A 21130-nucleotide genomic window follows, 5' to 3' on the forward strand; every position below is an offset into this window, starting at 1 on the left:
AGCTGGTCAGGTCCAGTTTTCATTACAGCAGCCCCTGTTGCTCTGCTTTATTGAAATGAGAGACAGGGCACAGCTCCTTGGTGTCAAACTCAGGTTCCCCTTCTTCAGCACTTCCCGCCTTGCTTCTTGAGGGCTTGACATTCCACCTGCAGCAGTTAGGTGAAACGGTCTGATTCAGTGTTAGGGAGTGTCCTGCATAAAAGTTTTTTGAGCACGTGGCTCTTGAGACAGGGAGAGAGAGCAAAAGCGTGTGGGAAATTCTCTTTGCAGCAAGCGCTTTCTCAGCAAGCTGTTTCCTTTAGGATTGCTGCAAAACAAGGACGCCAGCTGCAGATGAATGTTTATGAATTAAGAGTTCCCCCGGGCATGTCTTACGTGTCAAGTCCCTGAGAAATCTGAGGTGCCACCTATTCCTGAGGGATGGGAGGAAACTGCTCTCCCCCAGCTGCATGCTTGCTCGAACCTTGAGGCCAGACAGTTTAGACCTAGAAATAGCTTCTGAAAAGACCCAGGTAGGATCAAAATGTGTTTCCTTCCCAGATAACTCAAGTGGGGTATCCATGTTAGTCTGTCGTGAAAGCAAAAACAAAAGAGAAGTCCAGTGGCATCTTAAAGACTGACAACACTTATTCCGGTGTCAGCTTTGTGAAGCAGAGGCAATTATTGTATGTTGCAGAAGGGAGTTCTACTTCATGAAAAGCTCATACTGGAATAAAGCAGTGTTGAAGTTTAAGATACTAGTTGGTTTTGTAGCCAGATGCCTTTGCTTTCTACCTGTAAATGCAAGCTTTGCTTCTTTAAAAAATATAGCACTTTGGATAAGAGAGTTAACACCTTCCTCATTTGTCTAAAAGGGTTCTTAAAAATAGAATATTAGAAGAGTGGGATTTCTGCTTAGGAAAGACAGGACCTAGGGGGAGTCACTGAAAACCCTTTTCAACTGGAAATGCCAGGTCCCAGGATCTTAGTTGGGTGAGATGTGTAAGAATAAGACAAGTACAATTCACATTTCATTAAAGAAACAGGACTACATGTTACATGTATTAAGGAACCAAATTCCAAGTTCATACAACCCTATTTGCCTTATCCGATGTAGCCTTCACTGAATCAATAGTCCCATAGTGCAAAGAATTTCTTGTTATAATCCATACATAGATGGTAGAAATTGTAATCCATTCATAATAGGTTATGTTGGCAAGAACGCATTGCACGTAAACTGCGTTTTTCATTTCCTTCTTCAGTATGATGCGTTCTTGCCAACGTAACCTAGGGGGGTTGTTCCAACTAAAATAGCAGAGAGGCGCTCATGATTGTTTCGGCAGAGTAGGAAATGGCCGCCTATCATCCATTAATTTCACCTAACCAAGCTGGGATTTTGTCATTGCGTACCACAGTGTGGATATTGAGCTACTGTTTTAAATGTGTGTTGGAAGTTCCACACCACCAAATTTATCCTAGATATCGGTTGTGTTAACAAGGAGCGACAACATATCGATAGGTTCTGGCGTGTTTTCCGGACTGTGTGGCCGTGGTCTGGTGGATCTTGTTCCTAACTTTCCACCTGCATCTGTCTTCACCTCTGAAGATGCCAGCCACAGATGCAGGTGAAACGTTGGGAACAAGATCCACCAGACCACGGCCACACAGCCCGGAAAACACGCCAGAACCTGTTGAATCCAGCCGTAAAAGCCTTCGACAAAACATTTTGATAGTTTATCTTTATTTTTGCTGGGTGCTTTAATTGAGAAATAATTTTGAGCCTCAGAGTTTGTAATCCAGAGGTAATACATAAAACTGAAAGAATGTCTCTCTGTTCCAGTGAAGGAGCTTAGGGCGTGGCCAGTGAAAAATGCCGGCCCCTCCGCTGTTCTGCCCGAGAGAACCCCTGTGGCTTTTGTTGGCCTCTTGGGCCATTCCTAGCAGGAAGTCCTCTCACATTTTTAATGGGGAAAACAATGTGGCCGAGATAGCAAGGCATTTAAGTGTGTTTGCTTGGCCTCTTCTTCTTCTTCTTCTTCTTCTCTTCAGGAGTTGGTAGATGGAATAGGGTCCAAAGAGCTTGTATGTGTGCTAATCTGTGCAGCTGCATTTTTTTTATTGACTCTTCCCAGAGCGAGGACCATCCCAGCCAGGAAGCTCCCCAGTGGTTCACAAGCTACTTGGAAAAGGTGAGAACCTGGTTCCTTGAGATTATCCTGTTTGCACTTTCAGTCCTTTGTGCCGGAGGAGCCTCGGAGGTTTTCAGAGCAGGCTTTTGCAGGTCGCTTTCTTCGCATCCAAGCTGAAATTGGACACCGAACCACCCCAAAGTGCAAACAGGATAAAAGCCCTGTGATGCACACGGAGATTGTGAAGACCGTGAAGACCGCCTGGGGCCAGTCTTGCAGATGGGGGAGGGGGATTTGATAGAAACGGTGGTAGAATCCAGCCCCTGTTGGTTACGATCTGCTTTGAAGCCGTCTGCAGATACAAAACTTTCTCATCAGGGGTGATCCTCCTCCCATCCCTCCTCCTGAGAGGGTCTTGCGCTGTGTGTGTGAGCCCACCTTGTGTTGTTGGGAGACAGTTTCCTTCCTCTAGATCAGGGGTCTGCAACCTGTGGCTCTCCAGATGTTCATGGACTACAGTTCCCACTGTTGCTGTATAGGCTTTAAAACATTTTAGTGTTTTATGCAGTTGCCTCATGTTTGTTTCCTATCATTATATATTGTGAGTCACTTTGATTCCTTCGGGGATAAGGCGGCCTATAAGTTTAATTAAATAAATAAATAAATAAATAAATAAATAAATAAATAAATAAATAAATAATTGGCCATGCTGGCAGGGGCTGATGGGAATTGTAGTCCATGAACATCTGGAGAGGCGCAGGTTGCAGACCCCTGCTCTAGATTTCTAAAATTTACATACGTTATTGGAGAAAAGCCTTTGGCAAAAAGGCAGAAGTTTACCTTGCTCTAAAAGCCAACTTCCCCCCCCTTGCTTGCTCTTCCCTTCCAGTTCCGGGAGCAAGTGGTGCAAGAGACCGTCGAGACTCTTGAGCAGAAGCTGAGTGAGAAGCTCCTCCTTTCCAGCCGGCCCCCCAGCTCCCTGAGCAGCTCCACCCGGCACTCTCCTGAGAGCCCCCCGCCACCTGGCAACCCCTTTGACTGGCTCCTCCCCTGCAGCAACTGCCAGGCACCCATTGTGGGTGTTCGCTACCAATGCAGGTAGGATTTGCGTGTTTCCTGTGTTTCCGATTTGGACTCGAGGTGGATGCAGTGTGGGCCAAAGCGTACCATAGGAGACATCCACTGACCCATACAGGGAATTATTTTAGAGGATTACAGAAGTTTGAAACAGGTGTGGGATGGAGGGGTACACACCTATAAGAACATAAGAAGAATATAAGCACAAGCCAACAATGGACTGCAATTGTGAGTCCAATTAGTCCAGCTCTCTGCTACTCAAGCAGTGGCCCACCAGGTGCCTCTGGGAGCTCACATGCAGGATGCGAAAGCAATGGCCTTCATGCGGTTGAAAAGCAGCTGAGCACCTGAGTTTGAAAGAAGGCATTTGCAATCTCAGATCAAAGAGGATCAAGATTGCACATGCCTTAACAGTCCAGGTAGTTCTACTTGTTTCTTCTGCCCTTGCATTTTTAGTTTGGGGGACATTCCTGTTTAAAAGAGGAAGGTGTGAGGCTTTGTAGCCAATAGTGTAGCAGAAATAAACACTTCTAACCAAGTGCATTTAAGACCACCACTAAAAGTTATTTCTTATCTTGTTTTACTCTGTTCACCTTTTCTGTCTCTTGGCGTGATTAACTGATTTGCTGCCGGGTGACAATGCTGTTCCGTAACAACAGGCCCTCTCTCTCACTCTCTTAGCGTGTGTCCATCCTACAGCATCTGCGAGTCATGTGAGACTGGTCTATACGCCCACGATCCCAACCACTTGCTTCTGAAGCTGCGGAGGCCTGTCTTGTGCCTCTCAGAGACCTACAACCTCGGGCAGTTCTCCCCCCGCCTTACCACCCTGGAGCAGCTCAGGTGAGCAGTTGTCACCTTTGCTTCATCCTCTGTTTGCAACTGCTGGAGATTTTGTGGTGGTGCACGAGAGGCTGGCAGGCAGAGGCTGAAACTCAGTCAGGCTCAGCCCAAAGCCCCGTTGCCTGCCCCCGGGCCCGCTTGGCCCTCAGGCTCCAGCTCTTTTCCTAACGCGCCAGGACTCCCTTCCTGGATTGCTGGCGAGGAGCTTGAGACACAGCAGCTGGAGTTCTCTTGGTACCTTTCCCAACTGGGTGCAGTTTCCTTTTGGAATCTGCCAGGTTTCTATTCGGATCTCCAAAGGATCTGTGGGGGTGCTGTTGAGCCCCACCTGCAGGAAAAAAAACCCCAGTCCTGATGTCCTCTTCCTTCTGGTCCTGAACTCTTGACGCCTCCTGTGCCTCTTCTGGTGTGATCTTGTTGCTGGTGGCAGCTCAATCCCAGCTTTGCAGAGCTTCTCTAAAGTGAAACTAATTGCCTTTTTGGTGGTGGTTGGGGGGGATCCGTGAAGGCTCCAGAAACAGATGGACAAGCGCTTCCAGAAGGCAGAGAAGCAGCGTCTGCGAGCAGAGAAGAAGCAGCGGAAAGCAGAGGTGCGGGAACCCAAGTAGCAGCCAGTTGCACCGCGAAGATCTTCATCTCTGTGGAACTTCATTCCATGCTCTGGACGGTGTTGGTTTGACAGCTGCCAGATCTGAGAGCCTACAACCCAATGCACTTCGGTAAGCAACCTGGAGACTGCGTAGCCCTCCCCCCTTTTGGATTTTGACTGGTTCTTAAGTATCTCTAAAGCAGGGGTCTGCAATCTGCGGCTCTCCAGATGTTCATGGACTGCAAATCCCATCAGCCCCTGCCAGCATGGCCTGATGGGATGGCAGTCCATGGAACATCTGGAGAGCTTTTAGACAGCAGACCCCTGCTCTAAAAGGATACACATGGGTAGCTCCTGGTCAGGTGTCCCTTTCTCATCCTTTTTAGTATCCATTCTTGTCCTGTTACTGCCACCCTGGGAACTATCTTTTTCTCCGGGTCCCGGAGGGATCCCCTGTTCAAGCTGGTCAAGTCCTTTTGTCAGTCTATTTCCCAGGGTTCAGTCCCCAGGGGAGCTGTGATAGCCAAACAGAGCTGAGGTTCAATGTATTGTCGAAGGCTTTGAGGAAATGAATTACTGGGACAAGTGGTTTCCGGGCTGTATGGCAGTGTTCTAGCAGCATTCTCTCCTGACATTTCACCTGCATCTGTGGCTGGCATCTTCAGAGGATCTGAATCTGAAGATGCCAGCCACAGATGCAGGCACAATGTCAGGAGAGAATGCTGCTAGAACACGGCCATACAGCCCGGAAACCACACAGTACCCCAGTGCTGAGGTTCTTGTTAAACTGAGATTTCCAGTGTTCAGTTGGCGTGACATTAGCTTCCTGACTCTGAACTCGAGTTGAGCATCACCCTTTGCTTTGCAGACCCCTCCAGGGCTGTCCTGTCGTTGTCCCCACACTAAGTGCCACCTTTGTGGACGAAAACTTGCCAGATGGAACCCACCTTCAGCCCAGAACAGCCTTCATCAAACATTGGCGCATGAGGAACATGGGTAGCGTGGAATGGAATTCGGACACCAAGGTGCCTCCCAATGCTTAATTTGTGTGGGCGGGGTGCGTGCGTGCGTTCGTGCGTTCGTGCTGGAGCTCAGATATTTCTGCCGTTTCTCCACCCCCTCCAGTCCAGATACGCCACGGCCTTCTTCACTCTTGAAGAAAAGAACACCTGCTTAACAGTAGCCTTTTATTTCTACTGTTGATGTTTTGGAGATATACCCTGGTGCCTTTTATGGTATTATTTATACACGAAAGGTCACCCAAACCAACTTTGCTTTTCTTGGATCGGAACTCAGCTCTGGTTCTCAGCCACCCAGCCAAGAATTCTTGTGGGTCATTGGCCAGGCTGTTCAGCACGAGAGAAACGCCCTCAGTCTAACTGCTCCTATCTGCTCAATTACAAGTGAAGTGGAAAGATTAGTTTCAGAAAATAGTATCCCATCCATGGCAGCTCATTCTTATGTGTGTGTGTTGGGGGGGGGGGGGGTATGTGGATCAGACAGGTCTTCCAGATATTTCCTCTTCCTTCTGCCCCACCCTACAAGACATGTGAATGTGGACTGGACTGGACTGAACTTTTTATTGAACTACTTACTGCTGGCTACCCTGTTTCCCCAAAAATAAGACCTACCCCGAAAATAAGCGCTAGCATGATTTTTTGAGATTTTTGGAGGATGCTTGAAATAGAAGCCTTACTCCAAAAATAAGCCCTAGTTTGTCCACTAGGTGTGGCTGATCTGGTCAGGTGGGGGGGGGGGGGGAAATAAGACATCCCCTGAAAATAAACCCTTACACATCTTTTGGAGCAAAAATTATTATAAGATCCTGTCTTATTTTGGGGGAAACGCGGCAATTCAGAGTAGTCTGTGAACTGTGTCCTCTGCTTTGCGGTCCCACCGTCTGCTCCAGGGGACTCTGAACAGGGAGGGGAGAGGTGACCGGCTCGGATTTCCTTCTGTCATTTAATCCCTTCAAAGGTCTGTTCTGTGTACAGCAGAGGCTCAGACCTGGATGAGGATTGTTCTGTCTTGGAGGCCCCAGTGGCTTTGTGGCAGAACCAGATGAGGACAGGACAGGACCCCTCCCTCCCTCCCTCCCTCCCTCTGAGAAAAAAATAAAGGACGTCTCTGTGCTGCTTCTCTACCCTTCAGCTGAAATTCATGTGGGGGAACTTGACGCTGGTGTCCTCCGAGAAGAGGGACGTGATGGTGCCTTCCCTGCAGCCAGGGCAAGTGGGGATTGTGTCTGTGGAGTTTGTGGCCCCCTCGGCGGAAGGAACGTACACGTCTCACTGGCGGCTGTCGCACAGAGGGGAGCAGTTCGGCCCCCGGGTCTGGTGCAGCATTGTGGTGGACTCCTCCAGCACCGACTGCCTGGAGAGCGGCAAGCAGATGTGTTGCTTCAGCCAGAAGGGCAGACCTCCTTGTGAGAAAGAGGTGAGGCTTTCCTGGACCTGAGGGGACCTGAGGTTTGCCATCGTCGTAACCTCCCCCCCCCCATCCTTCTATCTTTAAAGCCTCTTCTTCCCTCAGCCCCCTGACCGTCTGCTTACACTTACACCAGGGGTCTGCGACCTGTGGCTCTCCAGATGTTCATGGACTACAAATCCCATCAGCTCCTGCCAGCATGGCCAATTGGGCTGATGGGATTTGTAGTCCATGAACATCTGGAGAGCCGCAGGTCGCAGACCCCCGACTTACACTTTGTTAATTTTAAAACTCTTTTTATTTATTTTATTTATAATTGAATTTATATACCGCCCCCCCACCCCCCCCAAGGGCTCTGGGCGGTGTACAGCAGAAACAACACAACAAACAAAAAGAGCACGATCAGAAAAATATAAATATAAAACAGCTTTATACATTAAAATAGCTAACCCCAGTTAAAAATGCAGCATACAAGATATCATAGATAGCGTCCAATTGGCCATGCTGGCAGGGGCTGATGGGATTTGTAGTCCATGAACATCTGGAGAGCTGCAGGTCGCAGACCCCAGACTTACACTTTGTTAAGTTTAAAACTCTTTTTATTCATTTTATTTATAATTGAATTTATATACCCTCCCCCTGGAAGGGCTCTGGGCGGTGTACAGCAGAAACAACATAACAAACAAAAAGAGCACAATCAGAAAAAATAAATATAAATATAAAACGGCTCTATACATTAAAATAGCTAAACCCAGTTAAAAAGGCAGCATACAAGATATAGATAGCATCCAACGATCTAAAAACCCACCCCTAGAGAGGGGAATGGAGGGTCCCATAGATGTACTAGGGACCACCTGAGGTAGGAGGGGAGGGGACACCCTCAGTGGCCAAAAGCCCGGTGGAACAACTCAGTCTTACAAGCCCTGCGGCACTCACCAAGGGCGTTTTTGTCAGCTAAAGTTCCTTGGCACCTGCCCCAGCTTGATTATTTTTTTCCTTTTGCCCGTTTTTAAAAATGGAAATACATTTTGTGTTTCTGAAGGGATGAGATTTCTAAGCTTCTTTTAATCAGTGCAAAGTGACGTCAGGCTGTGCTGAGATGGGGCTGTGAGAGAGAGAGAGAGCCTCATGGAATTAAAGATTTGGCACGGCCCCACAAACTACCCGGAGCAGCAGTTTGCTGAGTGCAGGGCGGCCTCAAGCCTCTCCAACACGCTGCTGGCTTTCTGCATGAGGAAGAGATGCAGCCGTGTTCTGACCCGCATATTGAGTGTCAGGGCTGCTAGTTGTGCAGATGCAACATAGCACTGACACTTGTATTTTGGGGCAGGGAAGATGTTCTGTATGTGCCTGAGACCAGAGGCGCAGGGCTGTCCTTCTGGGGAGAGAAGGCAGAAACACGTTAAAGATACATGAGACCATGTGCATATGTGGGGAAAGAGGGGGTGCAGGGTTAGTGTATGTAAAAGAAAGGGTTTCCTCTTCTGTAACACAACAACACAAGCCTTTATTGGCATATAAAACAGGACAAAATTTTAAAACAAAACAAGGTTAAGAAATACAGTTAAAATTACTAATTTCCAGTATAAAATTTGCAACAGTTTCACAAAAGAGCACATCAGAGCTGTTCAGGAGATTGGGTATCTTATAACACTCATGCCACTGAGAACATTGCAAGAAAATGGAATTCATGTATTTCATGCGTATCTTATTGTATTTAGGGCATAGAAACAGAGAATGGTCAAGTGTTTCAACCGTAGTCATATCACATGAACAAACCCTTTTAGAACGTTCCATATTCTTAAATCTTCCCTCCAGCAGAGCTGATGGCAGCACATTACATCTTGCAGTAGCCAAGGCTCTCCTCTGGGTGGGATTAATCAGCAGACGAAGATATGCTGCCATAATTCCTCGCTCGCATGGGATTAATAATGTAGTCGGAGAACAGGTTGTCTTGGCAGCAAGAGTCAAATTATGAAAATCAAGATCCAAGAGCCTATTCTTAACTAGTCTGAAGGCTTCCACCTTTGTGAGCATAAGGAGTGATTCCAAGGGGAAACCAATAGCTTCACCCTTTCTAAAGATCAAAGTATACCATTCTGAAATAAAGTGATCTGATAACAGAGAGGGAATGTAGCTATTGGATCCCACTAGAAAATGTATATGCAGCCAATATTTTATGGCCTCCTCTTCTGTATGTTCCTGTGAGCAGGGTATCTTCCTTTTGGTCTGCTGTGTGGTTTTGGTCTGTAGCCGTGACATCCTGTTCTCCCACTCAGACTCCCCAAGATGGAGATGATGTTCCCTGTATATGTGTGTTTCTGCTAGACCAGGGGTCTGCAACCTGCGACTTTCCAGATTTTTGCGGACTACAAATCCCATCAGCCCATGCTGGCAGGGGCTGATGGGATTTGTAGACCGTGAACACCTGGAGAGCTGCAGGTTGCAGACCCCTGTGCTAGGCTTTTTCTGAGTCGCGCACGAACAAAAAGATGGAGATGGCAGCCTGTATCCCGTCAGCACATTCTAATGAACTGGTTCGTGCTTCCGGCAGTTCAGCGCACGGGACTGGTGACCGGCAGGGTGTTCTGCCGGCCTGCTTGACTGTGCCCCTTTCCCCTGATTTCGACAGGAAAGATCCCCGGAGCCCAAAGCAGAAGATCCCCAGGCGGCCATCCAGGAAGTGTTGGCCAACTCTTCTGCTCCGCCGCAGATGAAGAGCATCACCTGCGAGAGAGAGTTTTACATTCCATCTGTTGACCTCCTCACAGCACAGGTAAAACGTCAGGGGTCTGCCTGGCTCACGGGCAGGGGGATTGCATAAGATGGGCACCCTGGGCAAGAAAGGAGGCGGGCTGTTGAACTTCCCTCCCGCCCTGAACTTGCCGACTTTGGGTTTTTTCCCCGTTAGGACTTGCTCTCCTTTGAGTTGCTGGACATCAACATTGTGCAAGAGCTGGAGCAGGTCCCTCGCAACAGCCCTGTGGGTGAGTGTTACCCCCAGCCCAGCAAGTGGTGGGATCTTGGGCATGCGTTAGAAGGCCATCTGGAAGCAGGTGGGTTGCTGTGGCAACAGGTAGATTGCTATGCCGTGAGCCAGCCCCTGTGCCCTGACCTGGACACGGAGGACTCCGATGTGGAGCGTGAAGAGACTGAGCATTCAGAGCTGGCTCCTCGTGAGGAGATGCAGGCAGCAGAGCCAGTTCCAAGCCCTTCCTTGCCAGCTCAGGCAGAGCCTGATGCCACTCAGCTGGGAGAGCCTTCAGGAATCTCTGAAGAGCCGAGTAAGGAGGCAGAGGCTGCAGAGTCAAAGGAGAAGTGCTCGCATTGCTGCCAGATGGGGGCTCTGCATCTGTGGAGGATGGAGCTCTTGCAGGATCCCAGCCTCGTTAGCCAGGACCTTCTATATCAGGGGTCGGCAACCTGCCGCTCTCCAGATGTTTATGGACTACAAATCCCATCAGCATGGTCAATTGGTGGGGCTGATGGGAATTGTAGTCCATGAACATCTGGAGAGGTGCAGGTTGCAGACCCCTGTTCTATATAAACCCTGCCTTGGGCTTGGCTCTGCCTGGGTGCAACGAGTGTACTTCCTGGGGAGCTCCATATTCCTGATCTGAACTCCGGCTCTCAGGCTGCCTGCCTGATCTCCTGCCTGTGCCTTGACTTTGGACTGCCTTGACCTCCTGTTCGCCTGCTGCCTGCCCTGACCCTGACCCGCCTTGACAATGCCTTTGCTTGCTGCCTGCCTTGACTCTGGACAAGTAACAACTATGCCTTTGCCCTGACTCTGGACTGGTTGACTACACCTCATGTTCTGCCTGCAGCACATTGGCATAGACCAGTGGTGGCGAACCTGCAGATGTTCATGGACTACAATTCCCATCAGCCATGCTGGCATGGGCTGATGGGAATTGTAGTCCGTGAACATCTGCAGTGCCATAGGTTCGCCACCACGGGCATAGACCCTAGTTCAGGGGTAGGGAACCTGCGGCTCTCCAGATGTTCAGGAACTACAATTCCCATCAGCCCCTACCAGCATGGCCAATTGGCCATGCTGGTAGGGGCTGACCCTAGTAGGATTCCCAGTTGGCAACCCCGTCATGACAAGAGGAAGCGGGAGGATCAGACCTCCAGGAACGGGGCTGTGTCTCATGCCCATCTGACCAGTAAATGTGGACTGAAACTTCTCATCCCATAGATTCCCAGGAAGTGAAAGGAAAGACCGAATACCCAGCCAACCAGGAAGAAGGAGAGGAAGATATGAGTGGGACGCAGTTTGTGTGTGAGACGGTCATTCGTTCTCTGACCTTGGATGCCGCACCTGACCACAGGCCCCCACAAAAGAGAAAATCTTTGCACAGTAAGTTTTCCCCGTCCCGTTGAAAATCTAGCGGGATGGAGCACCCACTTGTTTTTCTCTGTAGGCAGGGCACTTGCGACGGAGAGGAGGAGGCAGTTTTAAAACACAGATTCTTCATAGTGCAGGATCCCTGACTGTGGCAGTGCTGGTCCCAGGGGCCGCGTTCTGTGGCACTCGGTGGGCTACGCTGAGCTGTACTCTCCGTACGTGGGCCTCAAGCTGGTGTGTCCAGAAGGAGGGCGACCATTGGGGTTCTGACCTGTTCCTCGGGGCGGGGGCGTTTGCTTTTGTTTCAGCTTTCCAACAGGAGCTACAGGATACCACTCACTATAGCCCGAAGACTGAGGATCCCATTAGGATCAATATCAGTTCTACTTCCACACTGCAGGAATCAGAGTCCTCGAATCAGGGCGCTGAAGAGGCCAAAGAGCTTGAGTTTGGTAAGAAGTGGCCGCCATTGGTTTCTGTGCCCCCAGAAGAGCCTTGCTGAGCCAGGGAAATTCAGACTGGAAGGGGTGCCAAGAAGAAGGGCGGGCAGGAGAGGCAGAGGTCGGAGCAGAGCCCTGCAGAGATCTCTTGCCTTGTTCTTCCCTGCTTGTTTGTGGCTTGTTGCTTAAGTCACGGATGTAGATTTGGGGAGTTTTGGGATAGGCAGTCAGGAATTTCAAGGGGTGCCTTTTGTGGTCCTTCCAGCTGTTTAAGAGGACTTGCAGTTGTGGGGCGGGGAATCCTCGCCCCAGGTTCCAGAGGAATTGGACAGGATGGCTGTGAATGAGGACTCTCCCATGAGAAGACAGACTGACAGATGGCCTTGCCTTCCTTTTTTTTTTTTTTTTTGAGGGGGTAACATAATGCCTCCTGTGTTCTGTTAGAGAAACTCACGGGTGCCAGACGGTGAGGGAATCCAAAGTGACAGAGAGGCCGACAACGGCGGGGCGGGATGAAGTTCGTAGCCAAGGTGTCTTCCACTTCCTCTGAGGATTACGTGGTCATCCTCCCAGGAGATGCTTTGACACCAGCTGCGCCCTCTGCCAAGAGGCGAGTCCATGTATACAGCTCTGCTCTCTCGCAGCCAAGCTTGGAGAAAGGAGCTGAGGTGGCCAGCAGGTCCCGGAGGAGAGACCTAACCCTCGGCTCCCTGCAGCATCAATGATATCCTGACACATATTGCAGGTCCTGGATGCCGTGCCACTGACCCCTCGAGATCGGCGGGGCCCCAGCCAGTAAGGTACCATGTGGGCCCAAGCACAGGAGAACTGAACTCTGAGCCCTCTTTGTCCCTCATGGTGCAGGGGTCTCTGCAACCTCTTGACTCTCCTGATGTTAGTGGACTGGAATTCCCATCAGCCTCTGCCAGCAAGACCAGTTGGCCATTCTGGCAGAGGACTGATAAAGTGTAGTCCATGAACATTTGGAGAGCTACAGGTTGCAGACCCCTATCCTCGTGATAAGAGAAGCTTCCAGAAGTGAGGAGATCTTGGCTCTGCAAGAACTTTTTTGACAAGTGGGCCTCCTGAAAAGAAACTCTGAAATATCACATTTGCTTGAAGCACAGTCATAGGCTCCCGAGGTTGCAGCTTTGTAGCCAATTGTGTGATGTAAACTTGTCTCCTCAAATATAGTGTGCATCTCCCCAGTTCTGCTCTTAAAACTTGCACAGACAGGGGGAACGGATGTTGTTCTGTTCTGCTGTGGTTTTCTTTTTTTTAAAAGGTCTACTTTTTTCAAAAAAATAGGTCTGTAGACCTTTCCCAAGGTGACAGTCCCTCAGGAAACAAGATCACAAGAAGCCCGTTCATCAGCTCCAGACCAAGTGAGAGAAAGGTATTGCGCGACAGGTTTATTCCTTAGCATTCTAGCGTTATATTAGCTACTTGTTAGTTAGCATTCTAGAGTTGATCCAGAGTCTCAAGGCGGGTCATTTACAAAAAAGTGTGGCCTGGGTCAAACTAAGAAAATGAACGCTGTACTGATTCAGATTAGATCAGGGGGCTGCAACCTGTGGCTCTCCAGCTGTCCGCAGTTCTACAATTAGCCATGCTGGCAGGGGGCTGATGGGAATTGTAGTCCATGGACATCCGGAGAGCTCCCAGGTTTCAGCCCCCTGAGCTAGATCAATCCACAGGACCTTTTGAGTAGCCTCTCTGCTTGGTTCCCTCTGCTCTTCCTTCCAGTGGTCCTTTTTTCTCCTCCTCTAGGAGTGGTTTCCAGGGACGTGGATGGGACAGGAATTGTTACCAGCACATCAACAGTCTTAGAATTCTCCAGGTAATAGAACCCACATCCACCTGGGGTTGCGTTTAACCTGTCTTAGAGATTATCACTAAGAAGCAGGGTCAATTTTCATCCTAAGGGGATCCCTCCCCACTTCCGTGGGCATTTTTCAAGAGCTTCCACGTCGTCTTGCAGTTGTGAAAGTTAGGCTGTGTGCATGGCATGTGGAATTGAGCACCATGAGAACAGATGTGTATATATTCATGGAAAGGAGTGTATTATATATTCATAAGGTCTTTTATTAGAGTAATGCGTGTCCTGGACGAGGAGAGGGTTCTTAAGTACTTAAGATTGCAAAGACAAGCCTGGAAATGTCTGTTGAAGTCTTAGGACTGAAAGGGGACCAAGTTGGATTTTCAGTGGTTAGGAGTGGGCCTTCCATGCCCCTACTCCCCTCCTCTCATTAAACTAATGACCAGACCGCAAATAAGTGCAGTGTCTTGAGTTCAGAGAACTAAAATAAGGAAAACTTATCCAAAAATTAGGAGAGCTAGTCTATCAGCATCTGCTCAGCTCCAGTGTGTCCTGAGTTGGCACAACACATCTGGAAAAGAGCCATGGCCCACTACCGTGTTTCCCCGAAAATAAGACAGAGGTCTTATATTAATTTTTGCACCAAAGGATGCCATTAGGGCAGGAGTTGGCAACCTTTGCCCACCCCAAAGAACCATTGGGACCCGTTTTCCCCTGCCCCGAAGATCTGCCGAGGCGGAGAGGCTGACTCCACACGGAGCTGCCTCTGGTTGACTCCCTCCACTCACCGTTCCTTCCAGTGCTGCTCTGGAGGGACACGCCCACACTACCCTCCTACCTCCAGGCCATGAGGAGCCACAGTATAAGGCTAGAAAAAAAGAGCATGTGGCTCTGGAGCCGCATGAAATTACTGAACCCACCATTAGGGCTTATTTTAGGGGAAATATGGTACCTTCACAGTTCATTAAGGCTGGCTCTTGGCAGCCCCGGTGCCTCCCCCATCAGGTGTGATGCCAGCTGCATCCTCATTGGCAGGGAGCCCCCTGCTGGATCACACCATCCTGGTCTGTAACTACTGGTAGGGCTTATTTTTTTTGGAGTAGAGCTTATATTTTAAGCCTCCAAAAATCATGATAAAACTTATTTTCAGGAGTAGGTCTGATTTTTGAGGAAGAATAGAGAGTATTCTTTGCTTTTACAGGATCCCAGGGGCCATTCTTGGCATCTTCAGGAAACAGAGGCTAGTAGGAATGCCTTGTGCCATGTGGAGTAGATGCTGCAGGTCTGCCTTGGAGGGAGGCAGCCGCATTTCTTCACCAGTGGTTCAAGTTTCAGGGTCTTGCTTTCCTAAGTGTGCATTTTGTCTTCGTGGCGGGCACAGGAAATGCAGAAGTCTGGGAGAGCGAATCTGTTTTAGTAAATTCTTTTTTTCTGAAGGGGTTGATCCAAACATCTGTGCTACTTGTATGCTCTGTCAAGGAGAATCTCTTCTGGATTTGCCTTCTCTCTCATATTTGTTTTTTTTTCAATTCTACCAACTTTTCCAGATCCAACCCAAGGGAAAAGAGCCTGCGCCCGAGGGCTTGATGAAGGGAGCCTTATCGGTGGCCGCTTCCGCCTACAAAGACCCTGTTTGCTGGACTACCCTCATTTGAGCAGGTATGCAGTTGCTGGGGTGGGGGGTGGGGCATCTGTTCTGTGCTTCTGCGAGAACACCCTGGAAGGGCCGGTGTGGTGTAGGAGTGCGCCATCATGCACTGAATTGACTTGTGGCCCCTTGCCTGCGGCCATACCACCCTGAACTGCGCCCGATCTCGTCTGATCTCGGAAGCTAAGCAGGGTGGTGCCAGGTTAGTACTTGGATAGGAGACTTGTGGCCTCAAAGGCAAACTTAACAATGACAGTGAAGGGCACTGGAGGGGCTGGCTGTGAGCTGGAATGGGACATTGGGCACCACAAGAAAAGTCTCCTTTCTGGAGCAGCAGTGGCATTAGGAGGGTTAAGAACTTCGTGTATCTAATCTGGAGGAACGGGGTTTGATTCCCAGCTCTGCCGCCTGGGCTGTGGAGGCTTATCTGGGGAATTCAGATTAGCCTTCACACTCCCACACGCGCCAGCTGGGTGACCTTGGGCTAGTCACAGCTTCTCGGAGCTCTCCTAGGCCCACCTACCTCACAGAGATTGTTTGTTGTGAGGGGGGGGAAGGGCAAGGAGATTGTCAGCCCCTTTGAGTCTCCTGCAGGAGAGAAAGGAGGGATATAAACCCAAACTCTTCTTCTTCTTGCTTCTTCTTCCTGTTTGAATTCCATGTGGGGTGGAGTGTGAAACCATTGCTCGTACTCGGAGGCTGGACCCCAGGGAGCCGTGCTTAGAGTCGAGGCGTTTAATCCACCTGGTCACGTTGGCCTCCCTCTGCAGCGTGCAGCTTGGCTTCCCTTGCTTGTGTCACCGGTAGCCACCTCCTCTGTAGGCACTTACTCCCAGCTACGTAGAATCCCATGTGCTGGAATGATATAAGGCAGAGGTCACCGCAGCCTGCTTGCGGCTCTCCAGATGCTCCTGGACTACAAATCCCATCAGCCCCCTGTCAGCATGGCCAGTTGAAGAAGAAGAAGAAGAGTTTGGATTTAAATCTCCCCTTTCTCTCCTGCAGGAGACTCAAAGGGGCTGATAATCTTGGTGCCCTTCCCCCTCACAACAAGCACCTAATGAGAATGAGTGAACTGAAAAAGCTCAGAAAGAGCTAATGACTAGCCAAAGGATCACCAACCTAGCGTGTGTGGGAGTACACAGGCTAATCTGAATTCCCCAGATAAGCCTCCACAGCTCAGGCGGCAGAGCTGGGAATCAAACCAGGTTCCTCCAGATTAGATACATGAGCTCTTAACCTCCTACATACTGCTGCTCCTGCTCCAGGTGGAATTGGGTATTGTAGTCCAGGGACATCTGGAGAGCCGCGGGTTGCAGACCCCTGATATAAGGTGTTTGGCTGGGGGTGCAGGGTTGGTAGGATCTTACGCATAAGCCTCCAACCCACGGGTCTAAATCTCCAGTGTGCTGATTTTGCCATTAGCACGGCATCCCTCCGAAAGGGGTTAAAGTCTGCAGAACTTCAGGATGTTTTGCAAAGAATCCCAGACGATAAACATGTGTTCGTTCTTGTGCATGTACACGCCAGAGTGGCGGTTTCCTCTTTTTTAATGGGATGTTCTGTGTTCACCCTCCAGGCTCTTCCTGCTTGATCACCGAGGAACAGATGGCTGACCTTCCTGGCCACCCTGAGCGAGATGAGCTTCTGTGACCGTCAGCTCAACCTCAGGCTGCTGCAGGGAAACATAACTGTGACATGGCCCTCGTGGTCTAGATCTGTTACAGCACAAAGTCCACAGTGACTGGTACAGGAACCAATACTGAGCTGCCTCCAGGGGACAGAGTTGCAGGCTGCAGCTCTGGCTCCCTTCTGTTCAAGCAGAGCAGGGATAGCAGCTTCCACCTTTCATTGTACCTTTAGTTTCTTTTTCTCTTTGTTCTGCTAAGAGTCCAATGTAGCATCTCCTCCCCACTCCTTTCATGGCTCAGGCACCAGGTTTTTTTTTTACATGAAATAACACCTGTAGGAGGGAAAATGTTGACTGTGCACAAGGTCACCGTGTCCTGAACCATTTCCCTCACGATCCTCGCCCCCCTCAAGTCTGTGTGGGGCTGCTATCAAGCCAGCTGGAGCAGGGGCACTGTGGAGCATTATTTCCTCCTGCCCGTGGAGGGGTCAGATCCTTTTTTGAGTCCCTGCCCTCCCAAGACCTCAGCTGTTTTGCATTTTGTCAGCCTATGTGTCCTGAGAATCCTCCTGCATCTCGTTGAAGCAATAACTGCCAGCATTTTTTCCTGTTGTGTGTCTTGGAAGGCACTGACTCAAACCTAAGAAGTGTGTTGATTGCATTCTAGGCTGCGTCCCCTCCCAATTAACATACCGTTTCCTACCAGTTTGGTGGTAAACTTCTGCAAGAGGATCTTGCCATTAAAAAAAAATTAGCAACACGGAGAATAATAAATTATTATTAAAAGGTTATTATCAGTGCATTCAAGTATTTGGGGACAAATAAGCTTAGGCTTTTACTTGGAGGGAATCGTTATCACTGCAGATTAAGCCACTAAGGCTCCAGAGTTCTTTAATAAAGACACCGGGCGCTTGCTGTACCCAGGTTAGAATGATTAAAGTGAGACCCTAAATCTGATTAACAAACCTCGTTCCACAGTACTTACTGGACACCTTTGTGGGGAGGAGTCAAACGCCGGAAGTCGCAGTGAGAAAACAGCATTAAAAGGGCTGCCTGCACCCCAACCTCTTTTACAATCCAGCAGGTGCGATCAAAGGACTATTGCCCACCCAAAAGCGAACATTTTGCTACTGCTATAGTTTTCCTTTACTGTTAACTCTCAGGTGTTCCTATAACTTTCTGTATATAAAGGGATGAACTATAATTGAGGGAAAACATGCTTTATAAAATCAATGCATGGGAAGCTGACGAATGCTGACCTGATTGCAATTATTCTTCTTCTCTCTCTTTATAGATTTGGGTTGATGGGGGAAAATCTTGGTTATTTCCAAATGCTTCTGCCTCAGTTTTTTTCTCTCAAAGAAGTAGTTTTATTTCTCTCAATCCAATCAGCCAGCTTCTAGTTAGCCCTGGCTTTCTTTTAGGTCCCGTAGAATCTGGAGGCGTTAAATGTTTTAATTATGTTGGCTTTGTATATTATTTTTTTGTGAGAGAGCGCATGGATAATTTAAATAGTGCAAATATAAGATCTTTATATATTGTTTTAGAACAAGCACTTGCTAAAGTCTTTTTTTTGAGTGTGATGGAAACAAAATAAAATGTGCATTAAATAAAAAAAATTAAGCATCTGTGAGACTTCCAACCATGAAGGCAGAGGGAATCACGAGGGGGAAAATATCTGGATCCAGGGAATCTCATCCAAAGAAAGCCAGCGAGGTGTAGTGGTTAAAAAAGCAGGTGGACTCGTCTGCCAGAGCCGAATTTGTTTCCACACTCCCACATTCCTGCTGGGTGACCTTGGGGTTGTCACAGTTCTCTCACGAGCTCTCTCAGCCCCACCTGCCTCACAAGGTACCTGTTGTAGGGAGAGGGAGGGAAAGGAGTTTGTAAGCTGCTTGAGTCTTCTAGGAGAGAAAGGAGAGGTATAAATCCAAACTTCTCTTCAAAATAACCCTTCCTGCACAAATCACCTAAAGTTCTTGTAAAGAACATTTTCATCCCCCCCCCTTTACCACAATATTTGTCCACACTCATTGGTTTCCCGCCCTTTTTTGAGGTATTTTTTTGAAGTGTTCGATTTTGTTGAAATCAATGTTTCAGTGCTTCTTTCTGTGATTCTCTATAGCTCATACAATCAAAGCTTCAAAGATTTTAAACCCCCCCCCAATAAAAAAACCCAGAAATTATGAAAATAAACAGGCAAAGGGGAACAGTGAACTCAACAAGTTGACAAAATGACGCTGAGGGAGAACATTTGGGGATAGCACAGAAGCATGAAAAGCGTAGTGAATAGGTTGCAGAGTGAGGTGAGGACATTTTTTGAAAATGTTTTAAAACCAAAGAATCATTTTAAAATGGAATCCATTCAAATGTTTTGAGGTTGGAAATAAAATGTGATGTTCCGGTTCATTGGCCGTTCCGTGTGATGGCTCCCTGATGAGCTCCTCCGCATTTTTACGATAAGTTTTTAAAAGTTCTTTTACCTGACTCGTTTTTTTTATCTACTAGCACTTTATTGTAATCTAAACTTGTTTTATCGTTCATGCTTAAAGCTGGCGACACGCCAGCTGCACTCATTTGGGCTCTTTCTGTGTTACTTGAGTCTTTTTAAAACTTTTAAACCTACTATCTTCTAGCTATTATTGGCGTTTAATTTAGTTTAGCTTTTAGTATATTTTAACTTTTAACAATTTTATTGCTGGAGAAACTTTGTTTTCAGGGCGTAAGTAAGGGTAAAAAACATACGCATGAAACTCCATGGAGGAAATGTGTTATTTCCTGCCTCAAAATGTTTTAAAAGGTTTGTGTGGAAAGGGGCCAGAGTCTTGTCACCACTCATTCAAGCGCCTTGCCCACAAAGGAATTACTGCTGCCAAGCGCTGGTTCTAGCAGAAGCAGAAGATTGCTTCTGTACCAATAGTAGCCAAAGATGGGTACATTTTTCACAAGTGGAGAATTTGACATTGGGCTGTTTTATTTGGTCAGCTGGGGAAAGAGATGTGCAAAATGCTCCGGGGAGGCCTGAACAAGGTATGCAGGCTTTAAAAAACAAAACACTAAGTTATTGTAATAAAGAGGCTAGTTTAATTTGTACGGGCAGACAGCTCAGTGCCTCTGGAAGGGAAGTGGTAGCTATTTCCTGTTCGTGTAGATGCCGAGTTCTGGAAATTGCGCATCTGCAGGAAAACAGCGTCCGTGTGCGTGACCAGGGAATGAAACTGTAAAGAACAACACATCAGTAGGCATGAAGCGGCTTTCGCTTATTTTCCCGAACATGGTTGAAAGGGACTGCAGTTTGGATTAAACTGTGTGTTTGAATTCCATAGTATATGTTGAATACAATAACTTCCTGATTGCATGTTTCACTATGATTTTGTGGCCCGAATACAGCCAATTCAAGAAGATTCAAGAGTATATATTGAAAAACTAATAGTATCATTATCCACAGGGTTGAAGTAATTTTATGTTTTTAATGTTTAAGCGAATGTAAAAAGTCACGAACATCCCAGTCATGAACCAAAAGAGCCTCTTTGTCCATTGATAGCACCTTTTGGCCTGGAAGACCTGCTAGGCACCCTTAGGGGGGGGGGGGGGTTGGCTTCCTCCCTCAAGTGGGAACTGTGGCATTAGCTTGATTTGTGACACAGATGGATTTTTCACATTTTACTTATCTTTGTTATTTGCTTCATTTAAGGACAGAAAGGGAGCTGGTCAGAGCAGTGGCCAAAGTAGTCCAGTGGCCCTGGTTATTCTGGAGGACCAGCTCCAGGGCACAGAGGCCGAGGCTATCCCCTGATGCTGCCTCCTGGGACAGGGATTGAGGCATTTGCAGCCTCTAGGTGTGGGGGATTCCCTTCGTTCTCCACCAGGAGTCCCTGACTGACCTCTTCTCCATTAATCTGTCTAATCCAGGGGTCACCCGCAACCTGCGGCTCTCCAGATGTTCATGGACTGAATTCCCATCAGCCAATTGGCCATGCTGGCAGGAGCTGATGGGAATTGTAGTCCAGGAACATCTGGAGAGCTGCAATTACAAACCCCTCTAATCCCTATTAAAAACCACTGTGGCCATTGCTGCATCCTCAGACAGGGGAATTCCACGTTTTAATCCTGCGCTGTGTAGAGAGGCATTTCCTTTTGTCTGTCCGGCGTCTGCTGCATATCAGCTTTGTTGGGTGCCTTCGAGTTCCGGTATTGT

General features: G+C 48.3%; 1 pseudogene; it reads left to right on the forward strand.

Annotated features, from left to right (window-relative positions):
• The first annotated feature begins 428 nt into the window (after positions 1-428).
• Positions 429-17068, forward strand: LOC125444848 (annotated as a pseudogene).
• The last annotated feature ends 4062 nt before the right edge of the window (positions 17069-21130 follow it).

Source organism: Sphaerodactylus townsendi, linkage group LG15, assembly GCF_021028975.2.
Source record: "Sphaerodactylus townsendi isolate TG3544 linkage group LG15, MPM_Stown_v2.3, whole genome shotgun sequence".
Lineage (NCBI taxonomy): Eukaryota > Metazoa > Chordata > Lepidosauria > Squamata > Sphaerodactylidae > Sphaerodactylus > Sphaerodactylus townsendi.